Here is a 20,511-nt window from a genome sequence, read left to right as displayed (position 1 = left end):
ATTAAAATCAGGCAGTGGGACTTAAACTCACTTTGCTGTCTTAAGCTACCTAGTTGCATTTTCAAGGATTCAACATCAAGAGAAAAGCTCCTTTAGTTCAGCCAGTGGTAGATACTGGCCACCTTCAGCACATGCAAATAGATTTTGACTTGGGGGAATGCAGACACGCATGGAGACACCCTGAGGAGATGGTGCAGAGGCAGAGCCCGCAGTTTGGCTGATAACCACAGCCTGCCGATTTCTGCAGAGCTGCTGCAGATCCCACAGAGGGCTGTGTTCAAGACTAAGCAACTTCAGTTCTGCCTCTCTGATTTGGAAGATCCATCCGAATTTCCACAGATGCCTCATGGGTCCAGGAGCCAGTGATACCAACAATATGTAAAATGCTGCCAGTGTAATTTCCTCCATTGGCTCCCTTTATTTATGGCTCACAGTTAACAGCCAGTGAGGGAGGCACTGTTAAGATTGTTGACAGGAGTGAAATCAAGGCTCTCTGCAGAAAACAAAGAGGCCTTGCCCACCACAAACAGTCACAACCAAACAATGATACAGCCTGAGCTCAGAGCTGAGTTACTTAAAAAAGAGAACACCCAGCCAAAACAGACTAGACTTGTAATCTTGTTCCCAATATGGAATTAAGAATCCTAAAACACCATGGGGTCGCAAAGAGTCAAGACACGACTGAGGGACTGAACTGAAAGCAGTGAGTCCTTCATGGACCAACCCCCAGCCCGCCTCCCAGGGTGGACAGTCAGCTCAGGGATATGAAGAATGGCCCAGGGGCGCCGAGAAAGCCCAGCGGAGGTGACCAAGCCAGGTTTGGCCAAGGGTATTATCCCCTCCAGAGGCCTTGCTATTCAGGGGTCTCCTTTGAGCCTTGTGGCTCCAGGTGGGGACACAATGTTTTCACTTGTTTTATGCCCATGCAGACTCTGACTATCCAGACAGGTTATGAGATCTGCATGCAGTCATACTGTGATTTGATAGAAGAAACAGAGCCAGAACTCCGATCTCTCTGCTCCTGATGCCACTTAGACCTCAGCTTCACCTCCAGGGAGATGTGAGGGTACAGGCCGGGTGCTTGGCACAGCCAGTGCAACCTGGAAAGCCCTCAGTCCGGATTAGCTGTCATTAAGTGACCAGAACCTTGAGTTGCTCTTCCCATGGGGCCAAAATGAAGACCAATGTCGTTTAGTTTGTCTGTCCACCTCCTGGGGTTAGGCTGGCGAAGCTTCTAATGAATCACAGTAGAAGAACACATCCTTCTCAATTAAAGCCATTAAGAAAGCCTGCTACAGCATCCTACCTGCAGAGGAAAACACTGAATTGCAAGTCTGTATATGAATAAACAAGAGAAAAAGTTGTATCTCTGATGATTCACAAAGCTAACAGGAGGCTTTACAATGGCAGATGGCCCAGGAGACTTCAGGCCCACCATATTGGGTTTTTGTAAAGTAGTTTTCATTGTTGCTAATGGAAACACCATGTTGTGACCTAGATGGATTCTGCAATTAACCATCAAACAAGCTGTGAGGTCAGGCCGCATGGGATAGACTCTCTGACTGCCAATCACATGACTGCTTACTCAAATAGAGGCAGATGTTTCCGGTACCCTGAAACCCTCCCACCCAGAGCTGGCGACTGCACTGGTGAACCATAAACTGTTGCAGAGAGTCAGATAGATTGGGATTGGAGGCTATGTGCCACTTTCTAGCTGTGTGACACTGGGAAAATATTAACTTTTCTGAGTCTGAAATTTCTCAACTATAGAGTGGAACTTAAATGTTACCTAACAAATGGCACATACAGTATTTAGCTGAATAAATGGGCCATCTCAGAATCTATAGAGCTACCATTCTAATAGAGTGGTATTAGATACCATCAATACCTTTCTGGAAATGACTCCAGAAATAACCTCCCACAGAGGTTCCTAAATCTGCCTGAGCATCAGTATCAAGTGTGGTGCTTTTGAAAAATGTAAAAATAGGCTGGACCCCAGACATTTCTATCCCATGCAGCCTGCTTTTACATTCTCTTTGGAGAATTCCATGGACAGAGGAGCCTGGCAGGCTACAGTCCATGAAGCTGCAGAGTCAGACAGGACTGAGTGACTTTCACTTTACTCACTTTGTAGACCTCCCTGCTCATTTGATATGTGATGACAGAGTCTGTTTAGGACAAAAGTACAGTGTTTCCCTGCCCTTGGACATGGGGTAGCTCCTCTCTGCCGCGTTGCAGCCGCCCGCGCCTTAGTGCGCCGCCGGTCGCAGAACAGAAGCAGAAGATATCAAGAAGAGGTGGCAAGAATACCCAGAAGAGCTGTACAAAAAAGATCTTCATGACCCAGATAATCACGATGGTGTGATCACTGACCTAGAGCCAGACATCCTGGAATGTGAAGTCAAGTGGGCCTTAGAAAGCATCACTACGAACAAAGCTAGTGGAGGTGATGGCATTCCAGTTGAGCTATTTCAAATCCTGAAAGATGATGCTGTGAAAGTGCTGCACTCAATATGCCAGCAAATTTGGAAAACTCAGCAGTGGCCTCAGGACTGGAAAAGGTCAGTTTTCATTCCAATCCTAAAGAAAGGCAATGCCAAAGAATGCTCAAACTACCGCACAATTGCACTCATCTCACATGCTAGTAAAGTAATGCTCAAAATTCTCCAAGCCAGGTTTCAGCAATACATGAACCATGAACTTCCTGATGTTCAAGCTGGTTTTAGAAAAGGCAGAGGAACCAGAGATCAAATTGCCAACATGTGATGGATCATGGAAAAAGCAAGAGAGTTCCAGAAAAACACCTATTTATGCTTTATTGACTAGGCCAAAGCCTTTGACTGTGTGGATCACAATAAACTGTGGGAAATTCTTAAAGAGATGGGAATACCAGACCACCTGACCTGCCTCTTGAGAAATCTGTATGCAGGTCAGGAAGCAACAGTTAGAACTGGACATGGAACAACAGACTGATTCCAAATAAGAAAAGGAGTACGTCACGGCTGTATATTGTCACCCGCTTATATAACTTATATGCAGAGTACATCATGAGAAACGCTGGACTGGAAGAAGCACAAGCTAGAATCAAGATTGCCGGGAGAAATATCAATAACCTCAGATATGCAGATGACACCACCCTTATGGCAGAAAGTGAAGAGGAACTCAAAAGCCTCTTGATGAAAGTGAAAGTGGAGAGTGAAAAAGTTGGCTTAAAGCTCAACATTCAGAAAACGAAGATCATGGTATCCGGTCCCATCACCTCATGGGAAATAGATGGGGAAACAGTGGGAACAGTGTCAGACTTTATTTTTTTGGGTTCCAAAATCACTGCAGATGGTGACTGCAGCCATGAAATTAAAAGACGCTTACTCCTTGGAAGGAAAGTTATGTCCAACTTAGATAGCATATTCAAAAGCAGAGACATTACTTTGCCAACAAAGGTCCATCTAGTCAAGGCTATGGTTTTCCCTGTGGTCATGTATGGATGTGAGAGCTGGACTGTGAAGAAGGCTGAGCACTGAAGAATTGATGCTTTTGAACTGTGGTATTGGAGAAGACTCTTGAGAGTCCCTTGGACTGCAAGGAGATCCAAGCAGTCCATTCTGAAGGAGATCAGCCCTGGGATTTCTTTGGAAGGAATGATGCTGAAGCTGAAACTCCAGTACTTTGGCCACCTCATGCGAAGAGTTGACTCATTGGAAAAGACTCTGATACTGAGAGGGACTGGGGGCAGGAGGAGAAGGGAACGACAGAGGATGAGATGGCTGGATGGCATCACTGACTCAATGGACGTGAGTCTGAGTGAACTCCAGGAGTTGGTCATGGACAGGGAGGCCTGGTGTGCTGCAATTCATGGGGTCGAAAAGAGTCGGACACGACTGGGCGACTGAACTGAACTGAACTGACAGTGTTTCCATGAGCAAAGACTACTTTTCAAAATCTGAGAATAGGGACCAGGCTTCTGTGTTTTTCAAAGCTTCTACAGCAATCAGGTGAGCATGAGACCTTAAAATGATCATGGGGCACCATTGACTTAAGCCCTAGAGAGGCTATGAAACCTGCAGGTCACAGAACTATTAGCTAGATAATAACAACAACAAAAACAACAAACACCCTCAGTTTTTCTGATTTCCAGCCTAATAAACTTCTCATCAACTCAGTACAATATAATTAAGAACAAGATGGTTTTTGTGGCTGATTATCTCAGGTGTGATCCACGAGGTCCTGGTATCCACTGTGTCAGCAACTATTGAGAGCTATCAGCCAATTCCTCACTGGGGATTTCTGTCAGAGCCACAGACTCAGGGATATTTGAGGATCTCAGTGCTCAAGCTTCCCTGACTTGCACCAAGGAGGGCTGGCTGTTTAGGACACAAGGTCACAGCCCAGATATCCGAGCTCCATCTATAGATACTATTGCCAGGTGGCTTCCTGGGTGATAGACCATGTGTCCAGCAGGAAATGAGCTAATCAGAAGCAAATTTGGCATGCAAACCTGTAGGGGGTGGCATGTATTACCCATATAGCCTGAGGATAATATTGAGAAAACCTACTTTTCCCTGAGCTGACCATGTGCCAAGTATCTGATATAACTTAATGAGCAGTCTTAGGAGGTGATACTCCTGATTGTCCTTTATTCTTATTTATCTTTTCCTCTTTCTATGGTTTGTTCTAAATTTAAATATTTTTTATATATAGTTTTATTAAGGTATAATTGATATACCGTAAACTGAATTTATTTAAAATGTAGCATGTGATCAATTTTAACATACCAGTGAAACTCTACCACAATCAAAATAACAAATATATTTATAGCTTTCAGAAGTTTCTCTCACTCCTTCCCATCCCATTATACTTCCGTTATTTCTTGGTCTGACTTTTTTCATTCAGTATGATCATTTTAATTTTATCCATTTTGTTACATGTATCAATGTTTCTCTTTTTATTGCTGAGTAGTTTTCCATTGTATGAGTGTACACACATTTATAGTTTATTTATCATTGGTAGACATTCGTATTGTGCCTGAAAGAAAATGAAAGTGAAAGTCACTCAGTCATGTCTGACTCTTTGCGACCCCATGGACTTATACAGTCCATAGAATTCTCCAGGCAAGAATACTGAAGTGGGTAGCCTTTCCCTTCTCCAGGGTATCTTCCCAACCCAGGGATTGAACCCAGGTCTCCTGCACTGCAGGCAGATTATTTACCAGCTGAGCCACCAGGAAAGCCCAAGAATACTGGAATGTGTGGCCTATCCCTTCTCCAGTGCATCTTCCTGACCAAGGAATCAAATGGGGGTTTCCTGCATTGCAGGTGGATTCTTTACCAGCTGAGCTACATGGGAAGCCCATTGTATTGTGCCTAGCTTTTGGTTATTAAAAATAGACCTGCCCATTTTATATAAATATTTGTAAGAGTATATATTTTCTTTCTTTCCTCTTTTTAAAGAAAAATAGTTAGCAATGAAATGTCTGGATTATATTATAGATGTATAAGTTTAACTTTTTAAAGAAACTGACAAACTGTTTTCCAAAGGGTTAATATCATTTTAACATTCTCACATTCCCTGGAACATTCCAGTTCTTCCATATTTTCACCCAAATTGGATATCATCTTTAAACTTTAGCCTTCCTAATAGGTGTGTAGTTTTATCTTGTAATTCCCACCTCCCCATCTATATGTCTTTTCTTTCTTTTCCTTGCCTTAATGCAGTGCCTGAGACTTTCAGTGTAATGTTGAAGAGCAGTGATGAGAGAAGACATCCCCTTGCTTTATTCCTGCTTTAAAGCAAAAGCATTCAGTTTTGTTTTTTTTTCTTTATCAACTGTGATAGGAGATATGTGTTTTTAGATATCCTTTAACGGTTAAGAGATTTTCCTTATATTCCTAGTTATTGACAGTGTTTATTTTGAACAGATGTTACACTTCTCTTTTGGTGTCTTTTGAGATGATCAAACATTTTTCTTCTTCAGTGTGTTAATGTAATGAATTGTAATGTAATGATACTGAACCAGACTTGCCTTCTTCTGATAAACCTTTCTTCATAGTGATGTATTATTACTCTTATACATTGCTAGATAAGATTTGCTAATATTTTAGTGAAGATTTATTTATTATCATTGTAAGGATGAGGATATGTAAGCTTGGAGGTTGAGGATCACAGGTCTGAGATGAGTGTAAAGGCATATAAAATAGAAAGATGGGAGATTCCTACCTTTACTAATGCAAGCAAAAAATTTTTTAATGCCATAACTGTTAATAATGACTTTGCCTTTAAATAATAGAATATTTGTTACCCTTGATATTTCTCTAAGCTCCAATCTCCTCAGTTGTAAAATATGGATTCATAAATTCACCTACTTCTTAAGATTGTAAAGATTAAATGACTTAATACATAAAAAGCACTTAGTACAACGAATACATCATGGTTGTTCAATGAATGTTACGTATTGTTGTAATTACTGTTATACTATGGATTTGGTCTTTATAAGCAGTAAAATTTACTGAAATCTAACAGTAGAAAGCACAGTAGGTAACTATGTTGAATGCATTTATATAGAGAGTAATGTCCAGACAAGAATACTGGAGTGAGTTACCATTCCCTTCTCTGGGGGATCTTCCCAACCCTAGGATAGAACCTGGGTCTCCCACATTGCATGCAGATTCTTTACCATCTGAGTCACTAGAAAAGCCCATACATAATAATAACATTACATTTATATAATATGGATACCATATAGGCCTTTACATACAGTATCCACTTTTTAAAAAAATTTCTGTGTAACACATTCCCAGAAATTTGGCCTAAAGCACATGTGTTTAGCATGTCACAATTTCTCTATGTCAGAAGTCCAACAAGTCATGGCTGGGTTCTCTCCTCAGCATCTTTCAAGGTTGAATCAAGGCTTTGTTTGGCTGTGTCCCTTTCCAGAGGCTCTGGGAAAGACTTTCCTTCCAAGCTTCTTCATATTATTGGCCAAATCCAGTTGCTTGCCTTATTAATCATCAGAACTCTTAGAGATCTCCAACATTTCTTACCCTTCTATCCATTTTCAAAGCCAGCAATGGAAAATCTCTTTCCCATCAAATCCTTCTCACACTTTGAATTTCTCTTGCCAGGAAGAACCCAGTCCCCTTGAGGGACTCACTTTGTTTGTCACATACCCAGGATAATCTGTCTTAACCTGTCAGCTGCTTTAGGACCTGAATTATAACTGCTGAGCCTTCTCTCCACAGTCCCTAGGATAATATTTGATTAGATGGGAGAAGACAAATGTAGACCTGGGGCCAGGAATCTTGGGTACCATCTTATAAGTCTTCATACCACAGATACATTTCTCATCAACTGTGACTTAAAATAAGATGGGACTATAAAATAATGAGAGTGACTTCCTTTTAACGTGCAGCTTGTAAAATAATTCATTAAAGATTATTCTCATTGTTTTAAAATTATACCTCATATGTGGGACATCCAAGCCCCTTGGCCGACATTTAGCAGATATGAGGGTTAAAGATGCTAATGTTAATGTTTTATTAGACCCTCTAGGAATAATCTCAATAATCTCATCACTGGCTGTCACTTAACCTTTTTATGCCTGTTTGATCACCTGTCAAAGAAAGAGATGAACATTTACCTCTCATGGCTGATATGAGCGTTTAAGCATCTGTTTTACAGTAACGGTTATGCCGATGAACAGTTGTCATTTCTTGCAAGTTGACCAGGTGCAAGTGCTGCACATGCTCCCAGGGCATTAAGGTGTAATTGAAGGTGTGTGGCCTCAGGGCTGGGGCCAGACCCATGATTCAATCACCTCCCTATCTGCTTGGGTAAATTTTTAGCCACTCAGTGCCTCAGTCACTTTAGGTCTTAAGTAGTCATAGAAAGGATGGAACATGGATAATAATAAATGATAGATAATGGTCCACCACACAAATGTGGACCTAGTCTTGGCATCCATTCCATATATGGCAAGCGTGTAAATATGGACCCTATGGTAATAATCATTTGCTTCCAAAACTGCACTAATTCAAGCACCACCTTCATATTTTTTGCCCTAAATGCATAGCATCTATTTGTACTACCTGCATCCTATACATTCTTGTAAATCAACTTTTTTCCCTCATCTGTGAGATCATGGTTTTGATGAGCTTGTTTCAATTTTTCCCCAAGCTCGTGTTAAAATGGATGCATAACTGTTAAAACTGCACTGAGCAAAACTTCCATGTACATCACAAGAGATAAAAATATTGCAGGTTGAGCAGTGATGCAGCAAAGATGTGAAAGGCCCTTCTCAGGGAAAAACAGTGCCCACTGAAGCCCCTGAGAAAGTAAATTGAGAGCTACCCAGATTTTAAACAACTTGATTTTGTTTTTTGAGAGAGTCCCTTGAAATTGAATTCATCTAATGTTTACAATGTACCTGGGGAATAGAAAAAAAAATGTATATTTACTTAAAATGGAAATAGGCCAGGGCCAGAATTTATACTCACATCTAGTTCTAAGGTCCACTTTTTTTTTTTTTTTTTTTGCATCACAACCAGAAATGAAGCCATTGGGAAGGAGCTGAAGGCGGGGGGGCGGGGGGTAGGTGTTAAGGAGGGGGCACAAAAGAAGAAAGATAAAAATGCAGAAAAAGAGTGACTTGCGAGTTAGTATTCAGAAACAGAAAAAGAGACAGGGAACTTTAGGGAAGTGGGGGAAAGGATTTGGTAAATTATTAAGTGATTATAAACCTTTCTTGTAACTCCATATTTGCACCCCTCTGGCTTTTAAAATGCAGTTACTATTTGTCTTTGTACGTTGTTTAGGCGATTGATAGCTCTTCAGCTTTCTTCTCTCTTAAAGGCTTTAGAAACCCTTTCAGAATCCACACAGTATGGCTGCCCACTAAGGCAAAACTGTGACCTGTACAAACATGTTCATAATCAGGGCACTGTGACTATGGAATCTGAAAGTCAGGCTGGGATCCTAAACTCTGAATCTCTCTCCTTGATCTAAAAAAATCACCGTGATAATTATAGTATGGTAACCAACTGAAAATGCTGCTGAACATGAGAATGAGATGGTTTCAGTGCTTCTTTTTAACATTCCACTCCTTGCTAAGTGGCTCTCTGGAGGTGAATTTCTTGCCACTATTTGCTTCAACAACTGGAATTAAGCGTTCTGCCTTTGCCACTTCCTGTCCTGAGAAGCCCACAGTGCTGACGGCCCAGTACCTAGGGAAGAGCACTTTCGTTCTATCTTTTAATTAGGCCCTGACATCTGGTGTGGACTGTGAGTGCTTATTTGCACACCTGCCGGCTACTGGCTAGGAAGGAACCCAGCCTATCTGGAGATTACTAGTGCAGATGGAAACTGCAGTCATTTAATTTAATAGAGCGATTGTGTGGGCCTTGTAGAACGTGCCACCCTTGTAAAATGGGGCCCGGGTCTCAATTTCAGGTACTCTGAGCAGTTCCTTCTGTAAAGCACATGTCACCTCTTCCATCAATCTCCATAACCGATACAGTCAGTTAGAAGAGGAGCTTAGCAACCAAGCCATCTTGGAAACCTTTTCGGGGAGGAGAGATGGTGGGGCTTAAGGGAAGGGATTTGACTCATAAAGACAAGGAAACTTGCCAAGGACTTAAATGATCATCATGCCTTCTCTGTTAAACAAATGTGTTGTGTACCACTCCAGCCTCATCTAACAAGCCTCAGTCTACCAAGAGGCTGCAGGAGGAGCACAGCTGGTGCTGAGACAGAGGCAAGTGTGACAGATGTTCAGGGTGGCCTCGTGAGCACTGTGTCTCTGTGCCTTTGGGGATGATCCCTTACTTCCCCATGATGGAGTGCCAACTCAAGCCCGAGGCTTTGGTTTTAGGCAACCTCATCTGTAACATGTGTTTGTTTCCCACTGTATCCCCAAGACCTGTCTCAGAGTCCAACACAGTGTATGTGCTCATTAAGCAGTTATGGAAAGAATGAATAACGAGTCAGCTGAGATCGTATTGCTAGACCACTGAGACCCACTAACTTCCTGAATGTCTCCTTCTCAATGTTCTCAAAGCTCTGCGCCCACCCTGGGTAACTTGCTGGAATATTCCACCTGTCAGCATGTTCACTGGCTATAAAAACAGGGATGTTCTTGCTTGGCTTACACTGTTTCCTAATTATCTTATGTCCCTGTGGAATCCCAGGTGGTGTACAGTTTAACAGAGGAGGCAGGGCACTTGTAACTTAGTGACAAATGATACAAAACAGAGTAATGCCTAATGGATTGGTACTAATTCAGTATTGGAGACATTGAGAGAATTCTTTTTTTTTTTAACTTATTTGTTTTTAATTGAAGGATAATTGCTTTATAGTAGTGTCTTGGTTTCTGCCAAGCATCAACATGAATCAGCCATAGGTTTAATTAGCCATGTCCCCTTCTACTTGAACATCTCTCCTACCTCCTTCCCCGTCCCATCCCTCTAGGTTGTTACCAAGCCCTGGTTTTAGTTCCCTTAGTAGTACAGCAAATTCCCATTGGCTCTTTATTTTACATATGGTAATGTACGTTTCCATGTTACTCTCTCCTTCCCACCCTCTCCTTCCTCCCCCACCAGCTGTGTCCATAAGTCTGTTTTCTGTCTGTGTCTCCATTGCTGCTCTGCAGATAGGTTCATCAGTACTGTCTTTTCCAGATTCCACATATACACATTTATTTTTCTCTTTCTAACTTCACTCTGTATAATAGGCTCTAGGTTCACCCACCCATTAGGACTGATTCAAATGCATTCCTTTTTATGGATGAGCAATATTTCATTGTATATATGTACCACAACTTCTTTATCCATTCATCTGTTGGTGGACATCTAGGTTGCTTCCAGGTCTTCGCTATTGTAAATAGAGCTGCAATGAATATTGGGGTACGTGTGTCTTTTTCAATTTTGGTTTCCTCAGAGTATATGCCCAATAGTGGGATTGCAGGTCATATGGTGGTTTTATTCCTTTCACTCTTTGAGAGGAGAAAGAATTCTTGTGGCCCAAAAAAATGAGATAGACTTTGCTATAGAACTTGGGTGTGAGCATTCAGAGCAACTGTGGCAAGTTTTCTAGATAAAGACGCAAGGACACATAAAGCAGTTAACAGGGTGGATTATGGACAAGTGTTGCTTACATTCTCAGCTTGACCATTTGCCAGTGAACTAAATTTGGGTAAATAGCACAATCTGTCTAAATTTTACTCTTCTCTTTTTAAAAATGGGAATAATTGTGGCTATGCCACATACATACCAGAAAAAAAAAAAAGTAGGATTAAAGGAGGCAATATGAATACAGGATTTAGAGAAACAAGATATATAGAAAATGCTCAATATTGAGTTGACCAAAAAGTTCATTCCAGTTTTTCCATAATATTCAGAAGTCCAAATAAATTTTTTGGCCAACCCAATAAATAACAAGGATATTGAGAGGTGGGGAAAGAAGACCATAATGATGATGTCAGCAATAACTAAGATCTCAAAATAGAAGATTTGTCTGACTGGAAACAAGGAAGGAGACAAGTACCTGGGGAAGGAATTTGAATGACCAATATCAAAGAGGGCTTCAGGGAACCAATACAAGGAAACCTGGGAAACTGGTAAGGGACAGAGTACTCAGAAATAGACATTCAGGACAGGAAAGAACAAGTTTACTTGCAAGGAATGCAAGGAAGTCGCTGTCAAGCCGCTGAAGTTCATGTGCACTAAATGCAAAACACAAGTGTTTATAGGAAGATATATAGAAAATCACCAAGTTAACAAGTTCACATTTGTCTGTTCAGGGTGGAAAAACAGTGATGCACTCATGGAGTTACCATGTGTAAAGAGGTCAGGACATCTCCAGAGACATCAGCTTAGCAATATCTGGGATTAAATTGCTTTGTGAGGGTTTCAAGGCTTATGTGAAATAATCAATGTTCTGATATATTGGGGTTCAGAAGAAGGCAGGGTAACCTGTTATTTTGGAGGTTTTCTGAGAATGAGGTCCCCCCTTCTCTCATATTAAAAAGAAGAGTGTCCAGTTTTGTTTCTACTGAAGTAAGAAGTGAAGTGAAAGTCACTCAGTCTTGTCCAACTCTTTGTGACCCCATGGACTGTGCAGTCCATGGAGTTCTTTAGGCCAGAATACTGAAGTGGATAGCCATTCCCTTCTCCAGAGGATCTTCCCAACCCAAGGGATCAAACCCAGGTCTCCCGCATTGCAGGTGGATTCTTTACCAGCTGAGCCACCAGGGAAGCTTAGTGAAGTAAGAGCTATAATCTATTTCATGTGCTGTGTGCTTAGTCGCTCAGTTGTGTCTGACTCTTTGTGACCCCATGGACTATACAGTCCATGGAATTCTCTAGGCCAGTATACTGGAGTGGGTAGCCTTTCCCTTCCCCAGGAGATCTTCCCAACCCAGGGATCGAACCCAGGTCTCCCGCATTGCAGGCGGATTCTTTACCAGCTGAGACACAAGGGAAGCCCATCCATTTCATAGCTACAGATGTTTAATTCCAAGTTAAGGATTTTGGTGTCAGACATGGGTCCAAATCTCAGAATTACTGTTGTGAATTCATACAAATTACTTAATCTCTCAGTTCCTTCATTTGTTTAAAAAAAAGAGGGGATAAAAAAATACCTCTCTTATTTCTTATTTAGAGATTAAAATATAAGTAAGTGCTCAGCACAGTGCCTGACTTAGGAATCAGAGAAAACTAGTCTTCTCACCTTGCTGAAAGCGGTGCTTCCTCAGCTTATCCCTGTACCTTAGGAAAAATTATTCAGTGGTGAGAACATCGACCCAGAGGATACTAGGGGGGGACCCCGCACTTCATGGGTTACCTTGGACAACTGCCCAGAGACAGCAGGGGTGTGGGGTGGGGTGGAGTGTCAGGTGTCCAATTCCATCTGTCTTTTCATCTGTGTGAATGTGTTTGCACGTATGAAACAGCACCAGTGTTGTCCTCAAATCAGTCTTCAGCAAAATGAAAAAAATTAAGAATATATAATACATTTTGTGTAAGGTTAAATTTATTTAACTAAGGGATTATCATTTATTCTAACAGCATGTCCTTCCTAATCTTCTTAACAGAATAAAAGCATGGTAAGAGCAAAAGTAGCTTGGGTTTTGGTTTTTATTTCATTGAGAAGGTAAACACTTGACCATCATAGAAAGAAGAAAGATAGCGCTAAATCATGTCCAACTCTTGCGATCCCATGAACTGTAGCCTGCCAGGTTCTTATGTCCATGGGATTTTCCAGGCAAGAATACTGGAGTGGATTGCCATTTCTTTCTCCAGGGGAACTTCCTGACCCAGGAATTGAACCCAGGTCTCCTGCATTGCAGGCAGATGCTTTACCAACGGAGCTACGTGGGAAGACCATCATAGATCAGCTCCCAGAATTTCTTTAGAAACGTTGTTGTATCATATACTCCAAAAGGATGGGCACACTAGCCTGGGAAGTAGAAAATCCTCATTTGGCTGACCGGGGCAGATGAGGTGATCGCAGTACCTTTTGTCTGGGGATACTGTGTCTTTGGGTTTTGATAGGCAGCAAGGCTTCCTTGGGAAAGAACGATTTTAACCTGCTCGGTTATTGATTATTTGAAGCTGCAAGCACACGATTTAAAACCCAGTCACACCTCCTTTCACCAACACTGCTGTTCTAAGTGTTTGCAAAGTGCCTGTTAGCAGTAAGTAAGTAGAGGTATTGACTTGTGTGCTGAAGGTAGCAGGCGCTATGATAGCCCGATTTGCCTAGAATAAGGATGGAAGTTCACCTCTCCCTTTACATTTAAAATTTTGGAAACATATCCTAAATCTGCTGGTGCTGTCTTCTGTTATCCAAGGATGCAACTCTGAGAATGTTCGTGAAAGAGCTGCAGACTAGGTCTGAATGCCTCTGGGAGTGGCCCAGATGCTGCCTCTGCAGTTGTGGCTGTGGTAGTGACGTCAGTAGATGTGCAAAGATGCCAGAATTCTAATGGACAAGAAAAGTCTAGGACAGAGTCAGAGCAAGCCTGGGGATGAGTGACTGTATTCACCCCGGAAACAAAGTTGAAGAAATTGGCGCAACATGTGGATTTCCACTTCAGAGAAATCGCTTCTAAAAGATAAAACAGGCTGCCTTTGGAGAGGGTGGAGGATACAGAAGGAAATGTTTGCATGCAGACAGTGAGTAGAGATAGAGATGGGGGGAGGGCTCAGGCAAGAGCAGACAGTTGGATATTCCTTTGGGTGCAGACATATTGACTGTTCTTACGTTGCCTATTGCCAGAGGTGTCTATAGAACATGCACTCTGACGTTTGGGAAGTCTAAATTTAGAAAGAACTTGAATGTTCACCCATGCTTTACTGAGTTCAGTAAAACACAAGAAGTCACGATCTTGGGGGAAAAAAAAAAAAAAGATTCTAACTCTGCTTTATTTTTTTGTTGTACATTCAGTGAAAGATAATTAGACACATCATTCATAGGTGACAAAACTATTCTCTTATTATCATGTTTATTATTATTATCAGAGTGTTTGAATAAGCTATATGATGCTATGTAAGCTATTAGAATGCTTACCTGTGTTTCTGTCATGAAATAATTTAAAACTAAGGTGGTATTCAAAAATGAATTATCATCCCATAAAGGGTTTTGGAAAAAAAAATTGTAGGTTGATCTACCAGACAGATACCAGGCAGGGTTCTTCTTATCAGGAAGGATGCAAAATATCTGAAGGTTCCCAGGTGCCTAGGCTTCCCATGTGGTGCTAGTGGTAACGAACCTGTCTGCCAATGCAGGAAGCATAAGAACCGCAGGTTCAATCCCCGGGTCAGGAAGATCCCCTGGAGGAGGGCATGGCAGCCCACTCCAGTATTCTTGCCTGGAGAATGCAGTGTACCAGGGAGCCTGGCAGGCTGCAGTCCATAGGGTCGCAAAGAGTCGGACACCACTGAAGTGACTTAGCACACACTCACATGCCTAGAACTCCATGCATGTCAGAGAAAAAGAGCTTAAAAGGACCGCGCAAGGCAAGTCCAACATTCTTTCCCAGATTCTTGAATAATAAAATTTATTGGTAAAAGATACTCTAAATTATTATGGATTGAATTAATGATTTGATGGTTATTTTTCAGTCCAGAAATCTAAGAGACCCAAATCCAGCTCTACTAATCATCCTGCCACTTTATAGATTCCTCAAGAAAATTGTGTACAATGGCTAACAATAAAAGCGTTGCAAAGTACTACATCATTGATAGCATTGGGAGTAAAAGGAATAGGCTGAGTCACAGGGCTTACTGAGGACTCTCTTATTTTTCTTACCTGCCTATCTCTCACTTTCTCTGTCTCTGTCTTTCTTTCTCTCCTTCCCATTTAAATCTTGACCTGGTATTCCAAAATATGCTGGAAGGAAAGAGAGCTGACCAGACCCAGGAGAGGTCCAAGTTCATTCACTTATCTGGGGACATTGAATCAGAAAAAGAAGAGAGGTTGGAGACCAGGGGATAGGACTGCCTACATCTGCTTACCATGCAGAGACCAGAAGGCAAAAGCTCAAGAAAGAGGCTAAAGCTTATCAAGATACAGTGACCTTGCCCACTAGTGTTCTCCTTGTCAGTTCTTTGATCAGTCAGATAAGCATCTTTGCTTCCCTCCCAGAGGTCCTGGGAAGAGAAAGGACAGAGAGGCCCAAGCTTTCCCATGTAGGGAAGTATTTCTGGAGTGCAGGTGTTCCTGCCTCTATAATAACAACAACAATACTCACCACGTATTAAACACGTACTCTGTGCTGGGTGCTATTCTGAGGGCCCTATGGACGTCATCTCACTTAATCATTACAGAGCCCTGTGGTGTTGGCATAATTTTACCCATGTTACAAAGGAGAAAACTGGGGTTGAGAAAGGTCAGGCTTTACCTCCTTTGAGTATCTGCTTATTATCTAAATGCCCACTGTGATTAGCCACCTAGTGTTGACATATTTTAGAAAATTCACATTCACCACCACCTCCACCACAGACAGCTTGAGTCTCCCAAGGTTAATTCTGACCATAATGAAGTCCCTTTGCTATTGAAAATGCTGTCTCCCTGCAGCCTGCTATACTGAATACTGTTTGCACCTTTTATAGCAATGGTGCTCAACCACATTGATTTTTCCCTCACAGACAGTTGACGATGTTGCACACATTTCTGGCTGCTACACTTGAGAAGGGAGTGCTACAGGCACTCCATGTAGAGTGCCAGGGTTCTTGCTAAATACTGTATACAGGATAGTCCCCCACAGCAAGGAATTGTTGGGCCTAAAAGGTCAGTAGTGCTAAGACTGAGAAATCTGATTCTGTTGCCACATAAAGCAAGCTGAACTACTTTCTGTGTTAGCCATTAGACTGTAAAGAGAGCAGTAACATCAGGTCTAGCCACCCCTCACACATTAGCATCCTTACTGCACTGACTCTCAAGTCTTCTGTTACCTACCTATTTTTAACAATCCCCTTTGTCCAGAAATGGAGGTTTGGAAGACTAAATGAGCTACCCAGGATCAAGTACTAGTGAATGACAAAGCCAGAACTAGACCCAGGTGACCTGATTCCTCTTTCAACCGTCTTCCAATGACATCATGTACTAATCTTTCAATTAGTTCATCGGGAATAGAGTGAATACTACCCACTCCAGTATTCTTGGGCTTCCCTTGTGGTAAAGAATCTGCCTGCAATGTGGAGACCTGGGTTCAATCCCTGAGTTGGGAAGATCCCCTGGAGAAGGGAAAGGCTACCTGCTCCAGCATTCTGGCCTGGAGAATTCCATGGACTGTATAGTCCATGGGGTCACAAAGAGTTGGACATGACTGAGCAACCTTCACTTCACTTTCAATAGAGTAAATAATACATTGTCTCCATTCTCACAATGCTTATACTCCAATGAATTCCCTCTTTTTTTGATTTCCTTTCCATTTAGGTTACCACAGAGCACTGAATAGAATTCCCAGTTCTGTACGGTATGTTCTCATTAGTTATCTATTTTGTATAGAGTATCAGTAATGCATATATGTTCATCCCAATCTCTCAATTCTTCCCACCACTCACTTTCTCCCCTTTGTTGTTGTTCTTCAGTTGCTCAGTCATGTCCAACTCTTTGCAACCCCATGGACTGCAGCACGCCGATCTTCCCTGTCCTTCACCATCTCCCAGAGCTTGCTCAAACTCATGTCCATCGAGTCAGTGATGCCATCCAACTATCTCATCCTCTGCTGTCCCCTTCTCCTCCTGCCTTCAGTCTTTCCCAGCATCAGGGTTTTTTTCTAATGAGTTGGCTTTTCTCATCAGGTGGCCAAATTATTGGAGCTTGAATTTCAGCATCAGTCCTTCTAATGAATATTCATGATTGATTTCCTTTAGAACTGACTGATTTGATCTCCCTGTAGTCCAAGGGACTCCCAAGAGTCTTCTCCAACATCACCATTCAAAAGCATCAGTTCTTCAGTGCTCAGCTTTCTTTCTGGTCCAACTCTCACATCTGTACATAACTGCTAGAAAAACGATAGCTTTGACTAGATGAACCTTTGTCAGTAAAGTAATGTCTCTGCTTTTTAATATGCTGTCTAGGTTGGTCATAGCTTTTCTTCCAGGAGCAAGTATCTTATAATTTCATGGCCACAGTGATTTTGCATCTGCAGTGATTTTGGAGCCCAAGAGAAAAAGAAGTCTCACACTGTTTCCCTTGTTTCCCTATTTGTTTGCCATGAAGTGATAGGACTGGATGCCACGATCTTAGTTTTTTGGATGTTGAGTTGTTAGCCAGCTTTTTCACGCTCCTCTTTCACCTTCATCAAGAGGCTCTTTAGTTCCTGTTCTCTTTCTGCTCTAAGGGTGGTATCATCTGCATATCTGAGGTTATTGATATGTCTCCTGGCAATCTTGATTCCAGCTTGTGCTTCAACCAGCCCAGCATTTCACATGACGTACTCTGAATATAAGTTAAATAAGCAGGGTGACAATACACAGCCTTGATGTACTCCTTTCCAAATTTGGAATCATGTCTGGTTGTTCCATGTCGAGTTCTAACTGTTACTTCTTCACCTACATACAGGTTTCTCAGGAGGTAGGTAAGGTGGTCTGGTATTCCCGTCTCTTTGAGAATTTTCCACAATTTGGTGTGATCCACACAGTCAAAGGCTTTAGCATAGTCAGTGAAGCAGAAGTAGATGTATTTCTGGAATTCTCTTGCTTTCTCTATGATCCAACAGATGTTGGCAATTTGATCTCTGGTTCCTCTGCCTTTTCTAAAACCAGCTTAAACATCTGGAAGTTCTCAGTTCACATACTGTTGAAGCCTTGGTTGGAGGATTTTGAGCATTACTTTGCCAGCATGTGAAATGAGTGCAATTGTGTGGTAATTTGAACTACCCTTGGTATCCATAAATTTGTTCTCTACATCTGTGTGTCTATTTCTGCTTTACAAATAAGATTATCTATACTATTTTTCTAGATTCCACATATATGTATTAATATACGATTTTTTTTTCTCTTTCTGAATTACTTTACTGTGTATGAAAGTGACTCAATTTCTTTCCTTTTTATGGCTGAGTAATATTCCATTATATATATGTGTGTAATATATATACATATTACATCTTATTTATCCATTCCTCTGTTAATGGATATTTAGGTTGATTCCATGTTCTGGCTATTGTAAATAGTGCTGCAGTGAACATGTGTCTTTTGGAATTATGGTTTTCTCTTGATATATACCCAGTAGTGTAATTACTAGGTCATATAATAGCTCTAATTTTAGTTTTTTAAAGTGGCCTCCATACTGTTTTCCGACTGAAATGAACTGAACTGAACTGAACTGATAGTGTTCTCCATAGTGGCTGTATCAATTTACATTCCTACCAACAGTGTAAGAGGGTTCCCTTTTCTCCATACCCTCTCCAGCATTTGTTTATAGATTTTTTGATGATGGCCATTCTGACTGATGTGAGGTAATACCTCATCATAGTTTTGATTTTCATTTCTCTGAAAATTAGTGATGTTGAGCATCTTTTCATATGTGTCTTGGCCATCTGTATGTCATCTTCAGAGAAATGTCTATTTAGGCTTTCTGCCCATTGTTTGATTGAGTTGTTTGCTTTTTTTATATTGAGCTACATGAACTATTTGCATATTTTGGAGATTAATCCCTTATCAGTTACTTCATTTGCAAATATTTTCTCCCATTCTGTGGGTTGTCTTTTCATTTTGTTTATGGTTTCCTTTGCTGTGCAAAAGCTTTTAAGTTTATTTAGGTTCCAATTGCTTATTTTTGTTTTTATTTTCGTTACTCTGGGAGATGGCTCCAAAAAGATATTGCTGTAATTTATATCAGAGACTGTTCTGCCTATGTTTTCCTCTAAGACTTTATAGTATCTTGTCTTACATTTAGGTCTTTAACCATTTTGATTTTATTTTTGTGTATGGTGTTAGAGAGTATTCTATTTTCATTCTTTTAAATGTAGCTGTCCAGTTTTTCCAGCACCACTTATTGAAGAAACTGTTTTTTCTCCACTGTATAGCCATGCCTCCATTGTCATAGATTAGTTGACCGTAGGTGCATGGGTTTATCTCTTGGCTTTCTATCCTGTTCCTTTGATCTCTATTTCTGTTTTTGTGCCAGTACCATACTATCTTGATGACTGTAGTTTTATAGTATAGAAGCTAGAAAAAAAATTGTATTGTCATATGCAAAATAAATAATCTTTCAACCTTACTTACACCCTAAACAAAAAATCATAGTTGATTATAAACCTAAATATGAGATCTAAAATTACAAAACTTCTAGAAAAAAAAATAACAGGAGGATCTTAGTGACCTTGGGCTTGGAAAATAGTTCTTAAATATGACACAAAAGCCTGAACTGTAAAAGAAAATCAAGAATACGGATTTCATAAAATCTAAAGCTTTACACTTTAAAAGACATTGTTACAAAATTAAAAAGCAGTCTGTAGACTGGGTGAAGATATTTGCATGAGATATATCCAACAGAGGCCTTCTATCTAAAATATGTACAGAACTATAGCCTATCTTCCCTGCTAGCTCAGCTAGTAAAGAATCTGCCTGCAATGCAGGAGACTCCAGTTCAATTCCTGGGTCAGAAAGATCCTCTGGAGAAGGGATAGGCTACCCACTCCAGTATTCTTGGACTTCCCTGGTGACTTAGACAGTAAAGAATCTGCTTGCAATGTGGGAGACCTGGGTTCAGTCCCTGGGTTGGGAAGATCCCCTGGAGGAGGGTATGCCCTCTTTAGTATTTGTGCCTGGAGAATCCCCATAGAAAGAGGAGCCTGGCAGGCTGCAGACCATGGGGTCACAAAGAGTTGGACATAACCGATCAACTAAGTATGCACCTGTAACCTAACAATGAGACAAAAAATCCAGTTTTTAAAAGGGAAAAGATTTTAACTGATATCTTACCCCTTAAAATTTTACAAATGGTAAAAAGCACATGAAAAGCTGTGTAATCTTTCATCATTAAGGAATTGCTAATTAAACTGCAATGGTA

At 41.1% G+C, this 20,511-nt stretch overlaps 1 protein-coding gene across 6 annotated transcripts in view; it reads left to right on the top strand.

Annotated features, from left to right (window-relative positions):
• Nucleotides 1–20,511, top strand: part of ATP10B (ATPase phospholipid transporting 10B (putative)) — a 392,121-nt gene that overhangs the window by 155,284 nt on the left and 216,326 nt on the right. Inside the window, exon 3 of one of the 6 annotated variants that reach the window (XM_086412752.1) lies at nt 16,930–16,969. The exons of the other annotated variants lie outside the window; for them this stretch is intronic. The gene's annotated coding sequence lies outside the window, so the exon portion shown is untranslated. The remainder of the gene's footprint in view (nt 1–16,929; nt 16,970–20,511) is intronic. 6 annotated transcript variants of the gene reach the window in all.

This window comes from Bos grunniens, chromosome 7 (assembly GCF_055505025.1).
Source record: "Bos grunniens cultivar Pamir isolate PY7600 chromosome 7, Bosgru_T2T1.0, whole genome shotgun sequence".
NCBI lineage: Eukaryota > Metazoa > Chordata > Mammalia > Artiodactyla > Bovidae > Bos > Bos grunniens.
Note: the sequence above shows the minus strand (reverse complement) of the source record. Positions and strands in the feature narration are given on the sequence as shown.